Below are 17,075 nucleotides of genomic sequence, written 5' to 3' on the forward strand. Positions count from 1 at the left end.
TGTTTTCTTCCTTGCCTACCAACAAAGGAAAAAGTATCTTTGTCAGAGAGTGTAGTGATGGCCTAGAGGTAACGCGTCCGCCTAGGAAGCGAGAGAGCCGCCGGTATTTTCTCCCCCTCCACTAGACCTTGAGTGGTGGTTTGGACGCTAATCATTCGGATGAGACGATAAACCGAGGTCCCGTGTGCAGCATGCATTTAGCGCACGTAAAAGAACCCACGGCAACAAAATGGTTGTTCCTGGCAAAATTCTGTAGAAAAATCCACTTCGACAGGAAAAACAAATAAAACTGCACGCAGGAAAAAATAGAGAAAAAAAATGGGTGGCGCTGTAGTGTAGCGACGCGCTCTCCCTGGGGAGAGCAGCCCGAATTTCACACAGAGAAATCTGTTGTGATAAAAAGGAATACAAATACAAATACAAAAAATACATGAGGGAAAGCAAACATGCCTGACTATACAAAAGCTGATGCAGAGAGATACAAGTAAGAAAGATCAGAAATCTTTTGCCACCACAAGTACTGATAATTCATAGGGATGCTACTTTAAGGGGCAAATGGTACTCTTTTATTCAAAGAAATACGTGATTGTTTGATTGATTAATTGATTAATACCACTGCTGCTGCTGCTGCTGCTACTGCTACTACTACTAATACTACTGATAATCATCATCACCATCATCATCATAATACACAGAACAAGCGACACATAAACTTCGAGATGAGGATAGTTTATTCACTTGCTGGACCGAGATTTTTCACACCCTCCTCCACCATATCTTGAGTAGTGGTCTGGGTGCTAGTCTTTCGATTGAGACAATTAAAAAATTTTAAAAAAACCACCAAGGTCCCGACTTGTGCAGCATGCATATAGCGGCACGTAATCCTCGGGCAGGAAAAAAACGGGTCGCTCTGGCAAATTGTTTTCTAGACAACCCCACTAACAGTAAAACAAATACAGCTGCGGACAGAACAAAATCTAAATATAATAAGTGTGGCGCTGCACTGTGGCGACGCGCTTTCCCCAGGGGTAGAGAGAGAGAGGGGGGAGAGAGAGAGGGAGAGAGAGGGGGAGAGAAAGAGGGAGAGAGAGGGGGGGGAGAGAGAAAGGGGAAGAGAGAGAGTTCTATTTGTAAACGCCTAGGACTTATTTTCAAGATTAGGCGTAAATGTTCATAATAACAATAACAATGAATAATAAGGAGATAGGACAGGCAAATCGGACAGGTTTATGAACAGATTATGTGCTATGATATTATAGCCTAGCTATATACCCGAAGCGAATCGCCATGGGTGTAAAACATGCGCGAACTGAAGGCTTTGATGACTGGATCGAAGCCGTTTACGATATGAATGTTTCATGGGTAGAGTGATGGCCTAGAGGTAACGCGTCCGCCTAGGAAGCGAGAGAATCTGAGCGCGCAGGTGCGAATCACGGCTCAGCCGCCGATATTTTCTCCCCCTCCACTAGACCTTGAGTGGTGGTCTGGACGCTAGTCATTCGGATGAGACGATAAACCGAGGTCCCGTATGCAACATGCACTTAGCGCACGTAAAAGAACCCACGGCAACAAAAGCGTTGTTCCTGGCAAAATTCTGTAGAAAAATCCACTTCGATAGGAAAAACAAATAAAACTGCACGCAGGAAAAAATACAAAAAAATTGGGTGGCGCTGTAGTGTAGCGATGCGCTCTCCCCGGGGAGAGCAGCCCGAATTTCACACAGAGAAATCTGTTGTGATAAAAAAGAAATACAAATACAAATACAAAAAAGCCGCCTTCTTCCTGTTCTGGTGTCTGCCAGTAGAGACATATGATGATGGACACAGGCCTTGATTTCTCGTTCTGTCAGTTTGGCTGGCTGGCTGGTTCTGTGTCTGTCTGTCAGTCTGTCTGTCTGCCTGTCCGTCTGTCTCTCTGTCTGTCTGTCTGTCTGTCTGCCTACCTGTATGCGTGTATGTATGAGTGTGTGTATGGAATTTATGCATGTCTTTGTGTGCGTGCGTGCGTGCGTGTGTGCGTGTGTGTGTGTGCGTGTGTGTGTGTGTGTGTGTGTGTGTCTGTGTCTGTCTGTCTGTCTGTCTGTCTTTCTGGCTGTCTGGCTCTGTGTGTGTGTGTGTGTGTGTGTGTGTGTGTGTGTTTCTCTGTGTGTGTGTGTGTGTGTTTCTCTCTGCGTGTGTATATATATGTGTGTGTGTATGTGTGTGTGTGTGTGTGTGTGTGTGTGTGTGTGTGTGTGTGTGTGTCCGTGTGCATAGTTATGCCTCTATCTCTCATCTCTGTCTGTCTGTATGTGTGGATGGATGGATGGAAGGATGGACGAATGGATGGATGGATGTATACATGACCCTGCCCATATCTCTTTGTATGCCTGTCTGCCTCTCTTTCTCTTCTTCTTCTCTCTCTTTCTATTAGATCCTCCGTCACTTCAATCCTGCTGTCATTCTTCCTCTCTCTCTCTCTCTCTCTCTCTCTATATATATATATATATATATATATATTCTCTTTCTCCCCTTTTCATTAAATATATGTGTGCTATTGTAACTGATGTACATTAGCAAGGACAGGTTGGAAGAATGGGGCATGCCCAAAATCTTAATCCTTGAAAAATGTTTTTAAGAAGTTCTGAGTTCTGAGTTCTGTGTGTGTGTGTGTGTGTGTGTGTGTGTGTGTGTGTGTGTGTGTGTCTCTCTCTCTCTCTCTCTCTCTCTCTCTCTCTCTCTCTCTCTCTCTCTATATATATATATATATATATATATATATATATATATATATATATATCGAGCTTCCCTTGTTTGGCAGCCAGCAAGACGTTGAATTCTCCAGCTGCAACGAAATAACTTCTTTGCGAATAAATTTCATCCATCATGCCTGTTGTTGGACTGCCGTCGACACTGAGAAAGCATGCTAAACACAATGCTGCAAGATATGATGTTGTCATCATTCAAGATAGAAGGCAGGGGCAAACAAACTGTCGTCGTGCTCAGACTGACAATGACTGGTCAACGCAATGTTGCTCAACAACACAGTCCCGCTGTGTACCCGAAACAAAAAATGTCCATCACAGGTGAGCAGAGACATGAAACGAGCCGAAGCTCACAGACTGACCCAGGAAATAAAAGGCAAGTGATCGTGCATCGTCCCCCTCAGAACTATTTTTGCCAACCCCCTCCCCAGTCTGTTCTATGCCACCGACAACGCTGACATCGAAGCTGTTGACACTGACATGTCTGGGTACGACAACCACCCCCCTCTCTCTCTCTCTCTCTGCACCCCTGTCACCGAACGACGCACGACGTAACGACCAGGAGATCGACATGGCACAAGGCGACACAGCTGCACGTGCAGCGACAATTCTTCACACCGAATCCACGTGTGCACACACATCCTACGACGCAGAGATGAAAGGCTAAGGAATTTGCACGGCCCTCGTGCCCCAAAGCACTGACAGCATCCACTCGGACAATAAGGGCGATTCCCAACTTGACAATGAACCGTGTGTGAGCTGATGCATGAAAATGTCCAGTCGGGAGATGTTTGCCAACAGATAATATTATGTATAGAAGAGTCGGCCAAGAAAATGGACAATTTAATGAATATGTTCAGAGACATGAACACAAATGCTTGTGAAAATGTAAGGGAAGGAAATCCTGATTAGAACTTGATAAACTGCTTCTGCAGTGTGATTGTTTCCAATTGAATGTGATTTCTTTTTTCTGATGAAACAGATTTTGGGAATATATGTACTTCTGTCTTTGCATGACATATAACTGGTCACATGTCGTGGTATCCATGCCATGAACATGTGTACAGTGCGTGTTATCGTTATTTCGTTACACTGTTTGCGTGTTACAACCCTTTTCCCACCGTGTCCCCTGGTGAATGGGCTAATTGGGCCTGACCACAATAAACCGTTCATTCATTCGTCCTCTCTCTCTCTCTCTCTCTCTCCCTCTCCCTCTCCCTTTCTCTCTCCCTCTCCCCCTCTCTCTTTCTCTCTCCCTCTCTCTCTCTCCCTCTCCCTTTCTCTCTCCCTCTCCCCCTCTCTCTCTCTCTCTCTCTCCCTCTCCCTCTCTCTCTCTCCCTCTCTCTCTCTCCCTCTCTCTCCCTCTCTGTCTCTCCCTTTCTCTCTCCCTCTTCCCCTCTCTCTCTCTCCTCATTCACTCACTCTCGCAAACACACAGGAAACGAAGCCAGTACAAAATGACCTGCAGATGCCAGAATCGCTAACTGCTCAGTGAAGATGATCTATAGATATATATATAAATATAACAGGATGTACGAATCAACGGCTTAGTCTTGCCCAGTACAGCTGCCGTGGACTTCCTGCCCCGTGCATCCAGTGGATTCCAGTGGTTATTGATATTAACCACACAAAAAATTGTTAAGTCCCATTGATAAAATGATGCAGCTGTGAAAGACAAACTACACGCGTTAAAGGTCGTGTCATTCGTCTACGTTTTCGGTGGATTATGAAATGACCAACATACTCAGCAGGCATACACCCCCACCCCAACTCACCCCGAAAACGGAGCACTTCTGCCTGCCTGAAAGAATTAGCCATCCACTTGGTGTGTTGCTCATACGAACAAACAGCTGGCTGGCACAGAAGCTAGCTGCAGCCCACAAACGCTGGAGACTTAGAATCAGACAAAACGGTAGATCACCACAGAGTATGATTGAAAACCCTCACACAGGAAGGATTTCGGTCAACGAACAGCAATCTTTCAACTCTTTTTAGACTGCACACCCACACACACACACACACCCCTCCTCATCTCCTACCCTCCGTTTACCCGATCCCCCCTCCCCCTCCCAACTCAGCATTCACCCCACCCCCTCCCCCTCCTCTCCTTAACTCACTCAGTACGGCCAGTCCTCTCTTCTCCTCTACACAGACCCCTCGGATGTCCAGTGGGTGTCTGAATGACCCAACCTTTAGCTTCCGTCGTCGGAATTGTGGTATTCTTTGTCAACATTCACGACATCAGTATAAGAGCCTTCCGCTTGCAATATTTTAATGATGGTAATTGGGGTGAAACGCTGTTAACGTCGTCTCTTTCGCCGTTCGTATGGAGAGAGTTAAACGATAACACTCAAATGTAAAAAACCAATGCTCTAACGTGTCTACGATCACCTGTATGTGTGACGGGATATCAAACAAAACTTCTTCCTCCATCCTCTCCTCCGCTCCCTTCCCCTCTTCCCCTTCAACAATGCGCGGTGGTGAGGGGTGGGGTGGGTGTAGGTGTGGGTGTGGGTGGATGGGGGCGCGGTGTCAATCACCAGAGTTATTAGCGGAGTGCTTGCAGGCAAGACGCGGACCCGCCAGGAACCAGCATCCATGCTCTTTTCCCCTCCCTCCCTCCAGCAGCAAGCAGGTGGGACGAGGAGAGATGGGGGGGGGAGCACTGATCGATCCCCCCACCCAACCCCCCAGCCCCTCTGTCTTCTCCCGCCCTCCCTCCCTGTACTGACGACGAGGAGAGAAAAGGACACAAAGGGAAAAAAAGGGTCAGTAAAGACCCACGCTGCCACGAGGGAGGAAGGGAGCGCAAGTTTAGCACACACACACGTGCGGTGTTTGTTTTTTTTAATCAATGGAGAAAGTCGTTTATTGCTAATTTTGTGCCCACCCAAAACAGAAGCGAGAATCTGTTTGGTTGGGGGGGGTTGGGGGGGTGCTTATTTTATTTTATTTTATTTTATTTGGCAAATCAATCAGCTTTTTCAGCGTTGTGTGTGGGGCGGGGTAGGGAAAGTGCGTCTTGTGCCAGATGGATATTTCATGGATCCTTCTGACATGAAAACTGGATACCGACGGGGCGTCCTGGGGGTTCTCTGGCAGGTAAGAAGACAAAGCTGGTCAAGAACGATTCACACGATTACGTTAATGAGGGAGGGACAATGGCCGCCTGCACGTTAATTAACGATCTGTTGTTTCTTTTCGCTCTCAAGGCTGAGTTTCTTTCTTTTCTTTCCGTTACACGACCAACATCGACTTGCCGATGACTCTGTCGTGTTTAATGCATGCTGGGTATTTTCGTGTTTCCATAACCCACCGAACACTGACATGAGTTACAGGATCTTTAACGTGCGTATTTGATCTTCTGCGTGCGTATACACACGAAGGGGGTTCAGGCACAAGCAGGTCTGCACATATGTTGACCTGGGAGATCGGAAAAATCCCCACCCTTTACCCACCAGGCGCCGTTACCGTGATTCGAACCCGGGACCCTCAGATTGAAAGTCCAACGCTTAAACCACTCGGCTATTGCGCCCGTCTGAGTTGGAGAACTTTAGATTTCAGGTGGGGGTTTTCATTGTTTGTTTGTGTGTGTGTGTGTGTGTGTGTGTGTGGTTTTTATTGTGTTTTTGTTGTTGTTGTTTCTGTTTGGTTTTTTGTGTTGTTGTTGTTGCTGCTTTTTTTTTTTTTTTTTTGGGGGGGGGGGGGGGAGTTGTTGTTTTGTTTGTTTGTGTTGTGTTGTTGTTGTTTTGTTTGTTGTTGTTTTTTTTTGGGGGGGGAGGGGGTGTTGGTTTTTTTTTCAGCAGAAGGAGGATGAAGATAGAATACCGATCAGCTCAGTTCGGGGCTGTCAGACTGTCCGTAGGAGAGAGGACAAGGTACTAACACAGAGGCGTAATGTTACGTTGAGGATTGGTTCAAGAACAGAACACGGTGTTTCAATGTTGACTGCGTTTATTGAACAATGCTATGTGTTTGAATCGCTAATCGTGCTTTTTTCAGCATTTTGTGCGTGAGTGTGTGAGTGTGAGTGTGTGTGTGTGTGTGAATTCTTCTAACTCGCGTGATGTTTTTCGTTTGATTTTTTTTTTTAATATTCAGTGGTATATGAGCGTTCTGTTCAAACAAGGTATTTCTAGACTCGTATCTTCCATTCCCCCAAACAGGGGTCAACGGTCCACAGATTGTTGTTCACTGAAACGTTATGCCACTTCACACTTGCGGGTGTTTTGGGGGTTTGTGTTTTTGCTGTTTCTTATTTTTGCTGTAGTTTTGTTTTCGCTGCCTCGTTTCTTTTGCCCGTTCCGATCTGTTTTGAAACAAGTATGGTCTGTTCGTTAAGATTTGTAAATTTCTCTCTCTCTCTCTCTCTCTCTCTCTCTCTCTCTCTCTCTCTCTCTCTCCCTCTCTCCGTCTCTTTCTCTCACGTTCCACCTTTTTTTTTTAAAATATTCCCATGTGGCTGTATTACTGGACGAATTATCATAAGAAAAAGAAAACTTACATAACGAAACCGAGCAAAAACAGGCAGTAGGATTTCTTCTTTTTTTTAACCTTCTTTCTTTCTTTCTTTTTTCTCTGCCCCGGTACATCGAGTTCAAATGGGTGGCTACTAGATGGTATTCCGACAGAACTGGGTGGCTACTAGATGGTATTCCGACAGAACTGGGTGGCTACTAGATGGTATTCCGACAGAACTGGGTGGCTATCAGATGGTATTTCGACTGAACTGGGTGGCTATCAGATAGTATTTCGACTGAACTGGGTGGCTATCAGATGGTATTTCGACAGAACTGGGTGGCTATCAGATGGTATTCTGACAAAACTGGGTGGCTATGAGATGGTATTTCGACAGAACTGGGTGGCTACTAGATGGTATTTCGACAGAACTGGGTGGCTATCAGATGGTATTTCGACAGAACTGGGTGGCTATCAGATGGTATTTCGACTGAACTGGGTGGCTATCAGATGGTATTTCGACTGAACTGGGTGGCTATCAGATGGTATATTTCAACTGAAGTGGGTGGCTATCAGATGGTATTTCGACTGAACTGGGTGGCTATCAGATGGTATTTCGACTGAACTGGGTGACTATCAGATGGTATTTCGACTGAACTGGGTGGCTATCAGATGGTATATTTCAACTGAAGTGGGTGGCTATCAGATGGTATTTCAACAGAATAGTGAGGCTGTGAGATGGTATTGGTGTTTCGACATAACTGAGTGCCTATCAGATGGTATTTCGACCTTAAAACCGTCAAGAAAATATCACCATACACGCGTCTTTTATTGTTGATTCTTGAAACGTGCCGCATGAATAGCCATTGGGTTCTCTCAATCTGAGAAGGGAACATGATGCAAAGAGAGAGAGAGAGAGAGAGAGAGAGAGAGAGAGAGAGAGAGAGAGCAGTAAGCAATTTCTGTGTTCTATCTTTTGAAAAGAAACCAATAAACGGTTTCCTAACAGAGGACACGAGAGATTAATTAATCAAGTTTCTGTGTTCTATCTCTTAACAGAGGAGAGGTTGATTAAAAGAGTTTCTGTGTTCTATCTCTTAACACAGGACACGAGATGTTAATTAACAGAGTTTCTGTGTTCTATCTCTTAACAGCGGACACGAGAGGTTGTTTAACAGAGTTTCTGCGTTCTATCTCTTAACAGAGGACACGAGATGTTAATTAACAGAGTTTCTGCGTTATATCTCTTAACAGAGGATACGAGAGGTTGATTAACAGAGTTTCTGTGTTCTATCTCTTAACAGAGGACACGAGAGGTTAATTAACAGAGTTTCTGTGTTCTTTCTCTTAACACAGGACACGAGAGATTGATTAACAGAGGAGGAGAGGTTCATTAACAGAGTTTCTGTGTTCTATCTCTTAACAGAGGACACGAGAGGTTAATTAACAGAGTGACTGTTAGGTCTCTGGCCACAAACAAGAGAGACTGGCCAGTGCACGTGAGTCATTCGGAACGGAAGAGACAGGCGGAAGTTCTTCTGGGTTTTTTGGTTGGTTTGTTTTGTTTTTTTTAACCCGGTTCGTATATGTGTATCAAGGGGTTTCATATTTCCTTGGAAGGCTGTTTGTCCACTGTCCTCAACCATTAAAGATAGTAGAGAGTGAACTTCGTACTCGCAAGCATGTTTGATGTGTCCTTGCATTAAGTTGTGCTTTGTTTGTTTGTTTGCTTGTTTTATCGTGTTTTCTCTCTGTCTCTCTCTGTCTCTCTCTCTCTCTCTCTCTCTCTCTCTCTCTCTCTCTCTCTCCTCAACCATTAAAGATAGTAGAGAGTGAACTTCGTACTCGCAAGTACGTTTGATGTGTCCTTGCATTAAATCGTGCTTTGTTTGTTTGCTTGTTTTATCGTGCTCTCTCTCTCTCTCTCTCTCTCTCTCTCTCTCTCTCTCTTGTTTGTTTACTTGCACTGCTATAGGGAGGACAGATTAACACTCATACAGCCAATCAATGGTCGTCCTCCCCATCACTCCCTAAGATTCACCTCGCGTTATTGCCCACCATGGACCTCCAGATGCGAGGACATCAGAAGAATTAACTTTATGTACAAAACAAATACCCAGACTCACAAAGCCAGTATGCCAGGGAAACAATAAGTTTCCAGACAAACCCCCAGACACCCAAAGCCAGGATGCCGCGGAGACAATACGTTTCCAGGCAAGCTCCCTCGCACTGCCGCTCGTTCATTACTGCAGCCAGGTAGTCAGTCAGTCGTGACATGGCGAGAAACACGCAAACAAAGGAAGAGCCGAGCAGGCCACACAATCCTCAGGACCTAGGGGAGGAGATGGCGAGCTGTTTGCACGGAACGGGGCTTGTTGCCCCCTCATTGGCCGGTTCTTTGTGAAACACGATAACTGATCACAAATGGCTGTCGCCATGGCAGCGTGTATAGTGTTCACAGTTGGTAATGCATTTTCGTTATTGTTAATGTTATAATAATGAGATTACGAATAGGCTGTAATTGTTTGTCCTTCTTTGGCCTAGTACGTGCAACACGGGACAGGCTCTGTAACGAATCAAAAGGGGTTGTCACCATGGCGATATTTACTACCAGTTGTTATTTTTGGTATGTGTATATTTTTAGGTGTGGACATTGCCTCTTCTTTTTTTATTACGTTATTCCTTTGAATATGAATTGGAACAGCAAGCAAGGAGTTCCTCGTAACTCTGATTTATCACTAGATGATTTATTCAGATAGGCCATAGCCGCTACTGAAGGGGTGTAAACAAAGTACAGCAGACAATCAACCCTCACACATGTAGAAAAACAAATACTATATACTTAAGGTATGAATATATTAGCAATCAATTTCTATGAGAGAGACAGACAGACAGAGAGAGAGAGAGAGAGAGAGAGAATGTTTAATCGAATTTTAGCCGTGAATCACTATCCAAAACTACGATACTGGGAGGTGGGTGTGAAAAGGGGGTGGGGTTATTATAATATTTGTATAGCATCATACAAGAACCATCAGACTGCACATGGACACGACCTTCTTTCACTTAATTACGTTTAAGCATGATGGTCTCTCCTTTTAATCTCATGGAAACTTTGGCAAACAAGACAATGACACACAGAGAGAGGGCGGGAGACAGAGACAGACAGAGGCAGGGACAGACAGACAGACAGACAGAGAGAGAACTCCCCATACCCTTTCGGTACACATCTTTCGCCTCTCCCTTTCACTCTCCATCCTCACCCGCCTGATCAAATCACAGCGAGTTCGATGACTGAATCATTGAACTCTGGTAGATTTCGTGAAAACTTTCCCATGGGCCGCCTTCTAAGGTAAATCAGATCACTTGACGTCAGCACGTGCTCATGATGAGCTGTTCAGCGCAGTTGATCAACACTCACACACACACACACACACAACACACACACACACACACACACACACACACACACACACACACGCACGCACGCACACACACACACGCACGTACACACGCACACACACGCACACAAGAGCTGTTCAACAGTTTTCTTCACACATGCGCGCGCGCGCACGCACGCACGCACTCACGCACACACACACACACACACACACACACACACACACACACATGAGCTGTTCAACACAGTTTTCTATACACACACACACACACACACACACACACACACACACACACACACACACACCTACTACTACTACTTCGTGTGATAATAAGTGTAGATAATGCCATCTGTTTGAACAGCTGAGGATGTGGCGTAGGTTTGGAGGACCAGAGTAGGATGAGGGAGGGGGGAAGGGGAGGATAACATACAGTGAATGGTGGAAGGGGAGGAAGGAAGGGAGTGGTGATGGTGTGGAGTGGGGAGGTTGGGAAGGGAGTGGATGGGGGTGGGGAGATGTTTGAATGGATCTTGCCACTGAATCAGCTGATAAAGTGCACATAAAACAACGGGAGCATTTTAAAACCAACGTTTAACAGGTTGTTGTTTTTTTTATTCAGTGAGTTTGGTGTGTGTGTGTGTGTGTGTGTGTGTGTGTGTGTGTTGAAAATAACCCATAACTTGCTGCCATCATCTGAATCGTCTTTTTTTTCTTTTTGGTAGTCAATGCAAACAACACATTTTTTTTTTTCACTATCCAAAATAATTTATCGTGGATATTAAGGTATAGATGTGATCTGTCGCAGACATCGAAGAATGTGCTCACACGAAAAAGAGAGAGGGAGGGAGGGAGAGCCACTCAGTTGAATATCTTGATCAGCAGAATTTTCTCTTGGTACCCCATGCCTCTTCATCACGTGTTAAATACTGATGCTGATGACCAGTTTTTGCTATTTCATCCCTCCTCCTGTCTCCCCTCTATCGTTCTCCTACTCCCTGTCTCTGTCTCTCTCTCTCTGTCTGTCTGTCTCTCTGTCTGTCTGTCTCTCTCTCTCCTATTGTAAAACATTTAGCTTTCTGTATAAGGAAAACAAAATCCGCTGTGTGGTATGTGGTCAACTGTGCTTGCTGCGTTTGCATTGCTAAATTTGATAGTTAAACGTTTTTTTGTTCCTTATTGTCCTAGAAAATGTGACAACATTGCATTGTAATGTGTGTTCACTCCATCCCCTTCATGACGGGCCATGGCCTTTATTGAATAATAATGTTTGTTCGTTCGTTCGCTCGCTCGCTCTCTCTCTCTCATGAACACTCACATACGCACGCATGCACATACACACGTGCACACACACACACATACGCATATACACGCTCAGACACACCTGCATGCACAGACACACACACACACACACACACACACACACACATCAATCAATGAAACAATATTACAACAATAACACACACAAGCATTACCCATAACTAAAATATCATGTACACTGCACACACGCTGCCATGGCGACGGTCATTTGTGATCAGTTATCGTGTTTCACAAAGAACCGGCCAATGAGGGGGCAACAAGCCCCGTTCCGTGCAAACAGCTCGCCATCTCCTCCCCTAGGTCCTGAGGATTGTGTGGCCTGCCCGGCTCTTCCTTTGTTTGCGTGTTTCTCGCCATGTCACGACTGACTGACTACCTGGCTGCAGTAATGAACGAGCGGCAGTGCGAGAGAGCTTGCCTGGAAACGTATTGTCTCCCCGGCATCCTGGCTTTGGGTGTCTAGGGGTTTGTCTGGAAACTTATTGCCTTTGATTATCCTGACGATCCTGGCTTTGGGTGTCTAGGGGTTTGTCTGGAAACTTATTGCCTTTGATTATCCTGACGTCTGAAATAAAACCATTTTGAAAAAAAAAAAAAAAAAAAAACTTCTGCAGTTGGACACGAGGGTTTGACGAGGGTAAAGAATGAACTGGATCTGATATCCTTGGGAGTTGTAACAATACGCTAAAAGTATGAACAGAATGTTGTGTTTTTTCTCTGATAGTGGGTTGTGGTGTGGTTTGGGTTTTTTGTTGTTTTTTGTTTTTTTTCATTGCCTTCAAAAATCCTGCTTTGCCATGTTAATTTTCTTGCAAATAGAGAAATCATTGTTGCACATGCAGACGTCTGGCTGTTTCAGTACTTTTAGATGATCAAACTGTTTTACGTATTCTGATAAGGGGTCATACCTGGAGTAGTGTGACCGGTTGAACTGTTCTAACATTTTGTAACTTCATGGATTGTGCGGGGAAAACAGGCGTTTGTTCAGATATTTTAATGAGTAAAATTGCATGTTGCTGACATCTTTGAGGACAGAAGAGTTCATGTCCATGACCAGAGAAATGTTGCGATGTAAAACCCTAAGAAAATCAGTAAAAATTGGATTTATTTTTAAGTCTGAGAAAAAAACAATATAACAAAACCACTACATGAGACTGCTTCAGTCAAACATTGGAAGAGACAAAATCTTGACAGTGAGATTTTTTCTTCACCTTCTGTTAAAAGTGTACTGTTTAGTTATGTTTTTAAAGAATCCGAAAAATTATCATTTGATCCAGTGATGATTATGTTTCTTCTTGAAACTATGCATCCCGCATACGTGTTGCTTGATCGGTTTATCTGGCTTCGGACGAAAAAGGAGGTACTAGTATTTCTTCTCTCCGCTTGGTAATATTAATGATGTAACCTCTGGCGTTTGAAAATAAATATATATTCTCACCCTCAACTAGCCTGCGGATAATTTTGAGAACATCTATCATTTACTGCCTTCGATTCGGGTTGTTACTGTTTCTTTTTCTTTCTTTTTTTCTTTTTTTTTTCTTTTTTTTAATATTTTTTAGCTCCTGATAGACATGCAATGATGTGGTTTGGATATTGATCAGAATGAAGTATTTCGTAATGTCATTACTTTTCATATCATAGGTATGATATGTCAGTGTGTACTAAAAACCGTTTAAGTATTTGTGTTTTGAAAGTAAATTTCAGTGATCTAATCGCTTTTCTTTGGCCCAGATTTTATTGAAAGAGTGGCCGTTGTTGTTGTGTGTCGTCTCTCTAGTGGAGATGATTCGATCATTATCTATAATCACGCCGTAATTGGTCTCCATAGAGAAAATCGTTTCTAAGAAAATCCAAATGTTAAAGTTGACCACACACGCGCGTGCGCGCCTACAGACACACAGACAATCGAATCTGGATGGTTATGTAGATTCTGTGTCTGTGAGTCATACAAGTAGAAGAAGAAAAAAGAAAACGAAAAAAAAAGAAAAGAAAAATGTTTGGTGAGATGTATACAATAGAACTACAAAGAACAGGGATAAAAAGAAATTTTTAAAAAAACCAGATGACTGAGAAAGCATTGAACAGTTTAATGCAGTTAGAAAAAGGAGAGAAAGAAGGAAAGAGCAAAATAAGAAAAGAAAAGAAAGAGCGAAAATAAGAAAAAAGAAAAGATTAAAAGAAAGACGAATAAACGGAATGATTGCCTGCAAGTGGACATTAAAGACGAAGAAAGCATTGACATTGTTAGTGCAGTCAAAAAGGAGAAAGAAGAAACAAACAAAGAAACAAACAAACAAAGAAGCAGAGTTAGAAAGGCAGAAAGAAAATAACAATGAAAGAAAGAAAGAGAGAAAGACGGAAAAAAACCACGAGAATGATTTAATGCGAGTGAAACTCAAAGAAAAAGAAAGGAAGAAAGAAAAAAGAAGAAAGCGTTGAAGCGGTTAATGTAGTTTTCATGTAACCCATAACTGTGTCCCCACCCCCACCCCCACCCCACCCCCCGCCACGCCCCCCCACACCCCACCCCCTCCCCAGCATGGAGCGAGGGCTTCAGCACCAAGACAACCAGAATGCCTGTTACATGGAGGGGGATGGGGGTTGCGGGCGGGGGAGGGGGGGCGAAGGATGTGTGTGTGGGAGGGGGGGGGTGCTGTGCTCAGTATAGCGTGACGCTCTGAGTTGAGGACACGGCCGAGTGAGCACTCAGAGAAATACCTGCAGTTAGTACTGTCTCTTGTGCACTGGTCACGCTCTGTGATTCTTCTTCTGTCTCTCTCTCTCTCTCTCTCTCTCTCTCTCTCTCTCTCTCTCTCTGTCTGCCTGTCTGCCTCTCTCTCTCTCTCTCTCTCTCTCTCTCTCTCCCTCCCTCTCTCTGTCTGACTGTCTGCCTCTCTCTCTCTCTCTTCTTACTTTATCTCTCTCTCTCGCTCACTCGCTCTCTTATCATTCTTACACCCTGTTATTTTGTTGAATGATTATTTTAACACCTTCTTGAAATGTTATGGCTTGTTTATGAATAAATGAGAGCGGGGGCAAGGGAGGGGGGTTGAGGGGGTGGGGGGTGGGGGGGGGAACTAGGGTGAGAGGTTATAAGGAAATGACTCGGAATGTGTGTATGTGTATGTATGTACATTTTCACCTACCTGCCTGCCTGCCTGGATTTTTTTGTTACCCTTTACTTTTATTACTTTCGTTTCTGTTTGGGTTTTTTCTGCGGGCAGGGCGTATAAGCGTAATATTATATTTTACTTTTTCAATAAAGGTCGTTTTGACTTGACTGCCTGCTGCCTGAATAGGTGTGTGTACGTGACATTCGTGTCAGCACATATATGAACCGTTGTACACACCTTCCCAACCTTTGAGAAGGGAAATATATCTTAAATCACCCTGTATATCAACCTGACCCTTAATTAAACACTATTTTTACGTTGTCGTCTATTCATACACATTGACAAAGGAGAACCCAGTCCTGAAACAAAACAAACTATATTTCTTACCCAGGGTCAATACTTATCTGGACTTGACTTATCAGTTTTATTTATCAGTCATTCAAGACATCACTTGTCTAACCCTTAAAAAAAAATCATCATCAAAACTCATTTCGATCTCTGTTCAGACACCTGGACATAGGAGAATCACAGAGGTCAGCAACACACTTGACACCACGGAAGAGCTGATACTATCGAAACACACGGCCTCTCCGCCCTGTTCCTCGATAAGAACGCAGGCGTGAACACGAGTGTTGTCCTTGACGCCTGTCGCCTAATCATCGATCTATAGACCGCCACAGATCGAATGTGTGTGTGTAGTGCTAGCAGCGATCGATCTCTGTGTGTGTGGAGGTGTGGATGACACGCTCACGATAAGCACGTGCTATATGGAAGTGATTATGTCTGTATTCACTGGTGGTGTTGGGTGAGGGTGTGTGTGTGTGTGTGTGTGTTTGTGTGTGTTGTAAGGGATGTGGAGGAGCTTAGAGGATGGATTGTGAGTGGAGAGAGAAGGTTGGAAGTTACAGGATTTATATGCAAAGAAGGGGAGGTACTGGTGTCAGGATGCTACTTGCGTGTTGATGTGACACCAAGACTGCGTGGGTTGATTTATCTGTGCATTTTTCGTTTTGTTTTCCAGTTATGTTTGGTTTGTTGCTATTAGTACTTTATGTGGGGGAGGAGGGGCATAGGGGGGTGGCGTGCGCGCACGTGTATGTGTGTGTGCTTGTGAATGGTGCGTGTATCGGCACATGCACGCCTCAACAGTGCCTACATAAATCACAAAGTGCAAGTGCCATGTTTCTCTCCACCTGTCTGTGAAGAGCCTAGATTATACATAGACATCCTCAAACACTCCTCCAACTCTCAAATAAAACAAACTATTTTTCTTACCCAGGGCAATACTTATCCATTCCTGGACTTGACCAATCAGTTTTATTTATCAATCATTCAAGACATCACTTGTCTAGCCCTCAAAAAAAAAATCAAAACTCATTTCAATCTCTATTCAGACACCTTGACAAAAGAGAATCACGGAGGTCAGCAACACACTTGACACCACAGGAAAAGCTGATACTATCGAAACACACGGCCTCTCCGCCCTGTTCCTCGATAAGAACGCAGGCGTGAACACGAGTGTTGTCCTTGACGCCTGTCACCTAATCATCGATCTATAGACCGCCACAGATCGAATGTGTGTGTGTAGTGCTAGCAGCGATCGATCTCTGTGTGTGTGGAGGTGTGGATGACACGCTCACGATAAGCACGTGCTATATGGAAGTGATTATGTCTGTATTCACTGGTGGTGTTGGGTGAGGGTGTGTGTGTGTGTGTGTTTGGTGTGTGTGTGTGTGTGTGTGTGTGTGTGTGTGTGTGTGTGTGTGTGTGTGTGTGTGTGTGTGTGTGTGTGTGTGTGTATGTATGTTTGTGTGTGTATGTGGGGTTTTTTGTGTGTATGTATGTTTGTGTGTGTGTGTGCGTGTGTGTGTGTGTGTGTATGCATGCATGTGTGTGTGTTTGTGTGTGTGTGTGTGTGTGTGTGTGTGTGCATGCATGTGTGTGTGTTGTTGTTGTTGTTGTGAGTGTGTGTGTGTGTGTGTGTGTGTGCGTGTGCATGCATGTGTGTGTGTGTGTGCGTGTGTATGTGTGAAGATGAAGACAGAA

Source organism: Babylonia areolata, chromosome 21, assembly GCF_041734735.1.
Source record: "Babylonia areolata isolate BAREFJ2019XMU chromosome 21, ASM4173473v1, whole genome shotgun sequence".
Taxonomy (NCBI): domain Eukaryota; kingdom Metazoa; phylum Mollusca; class Gastropoda; order Neogastropoda; family Buccinidae; genus Babylonia; species Babylonia areolata.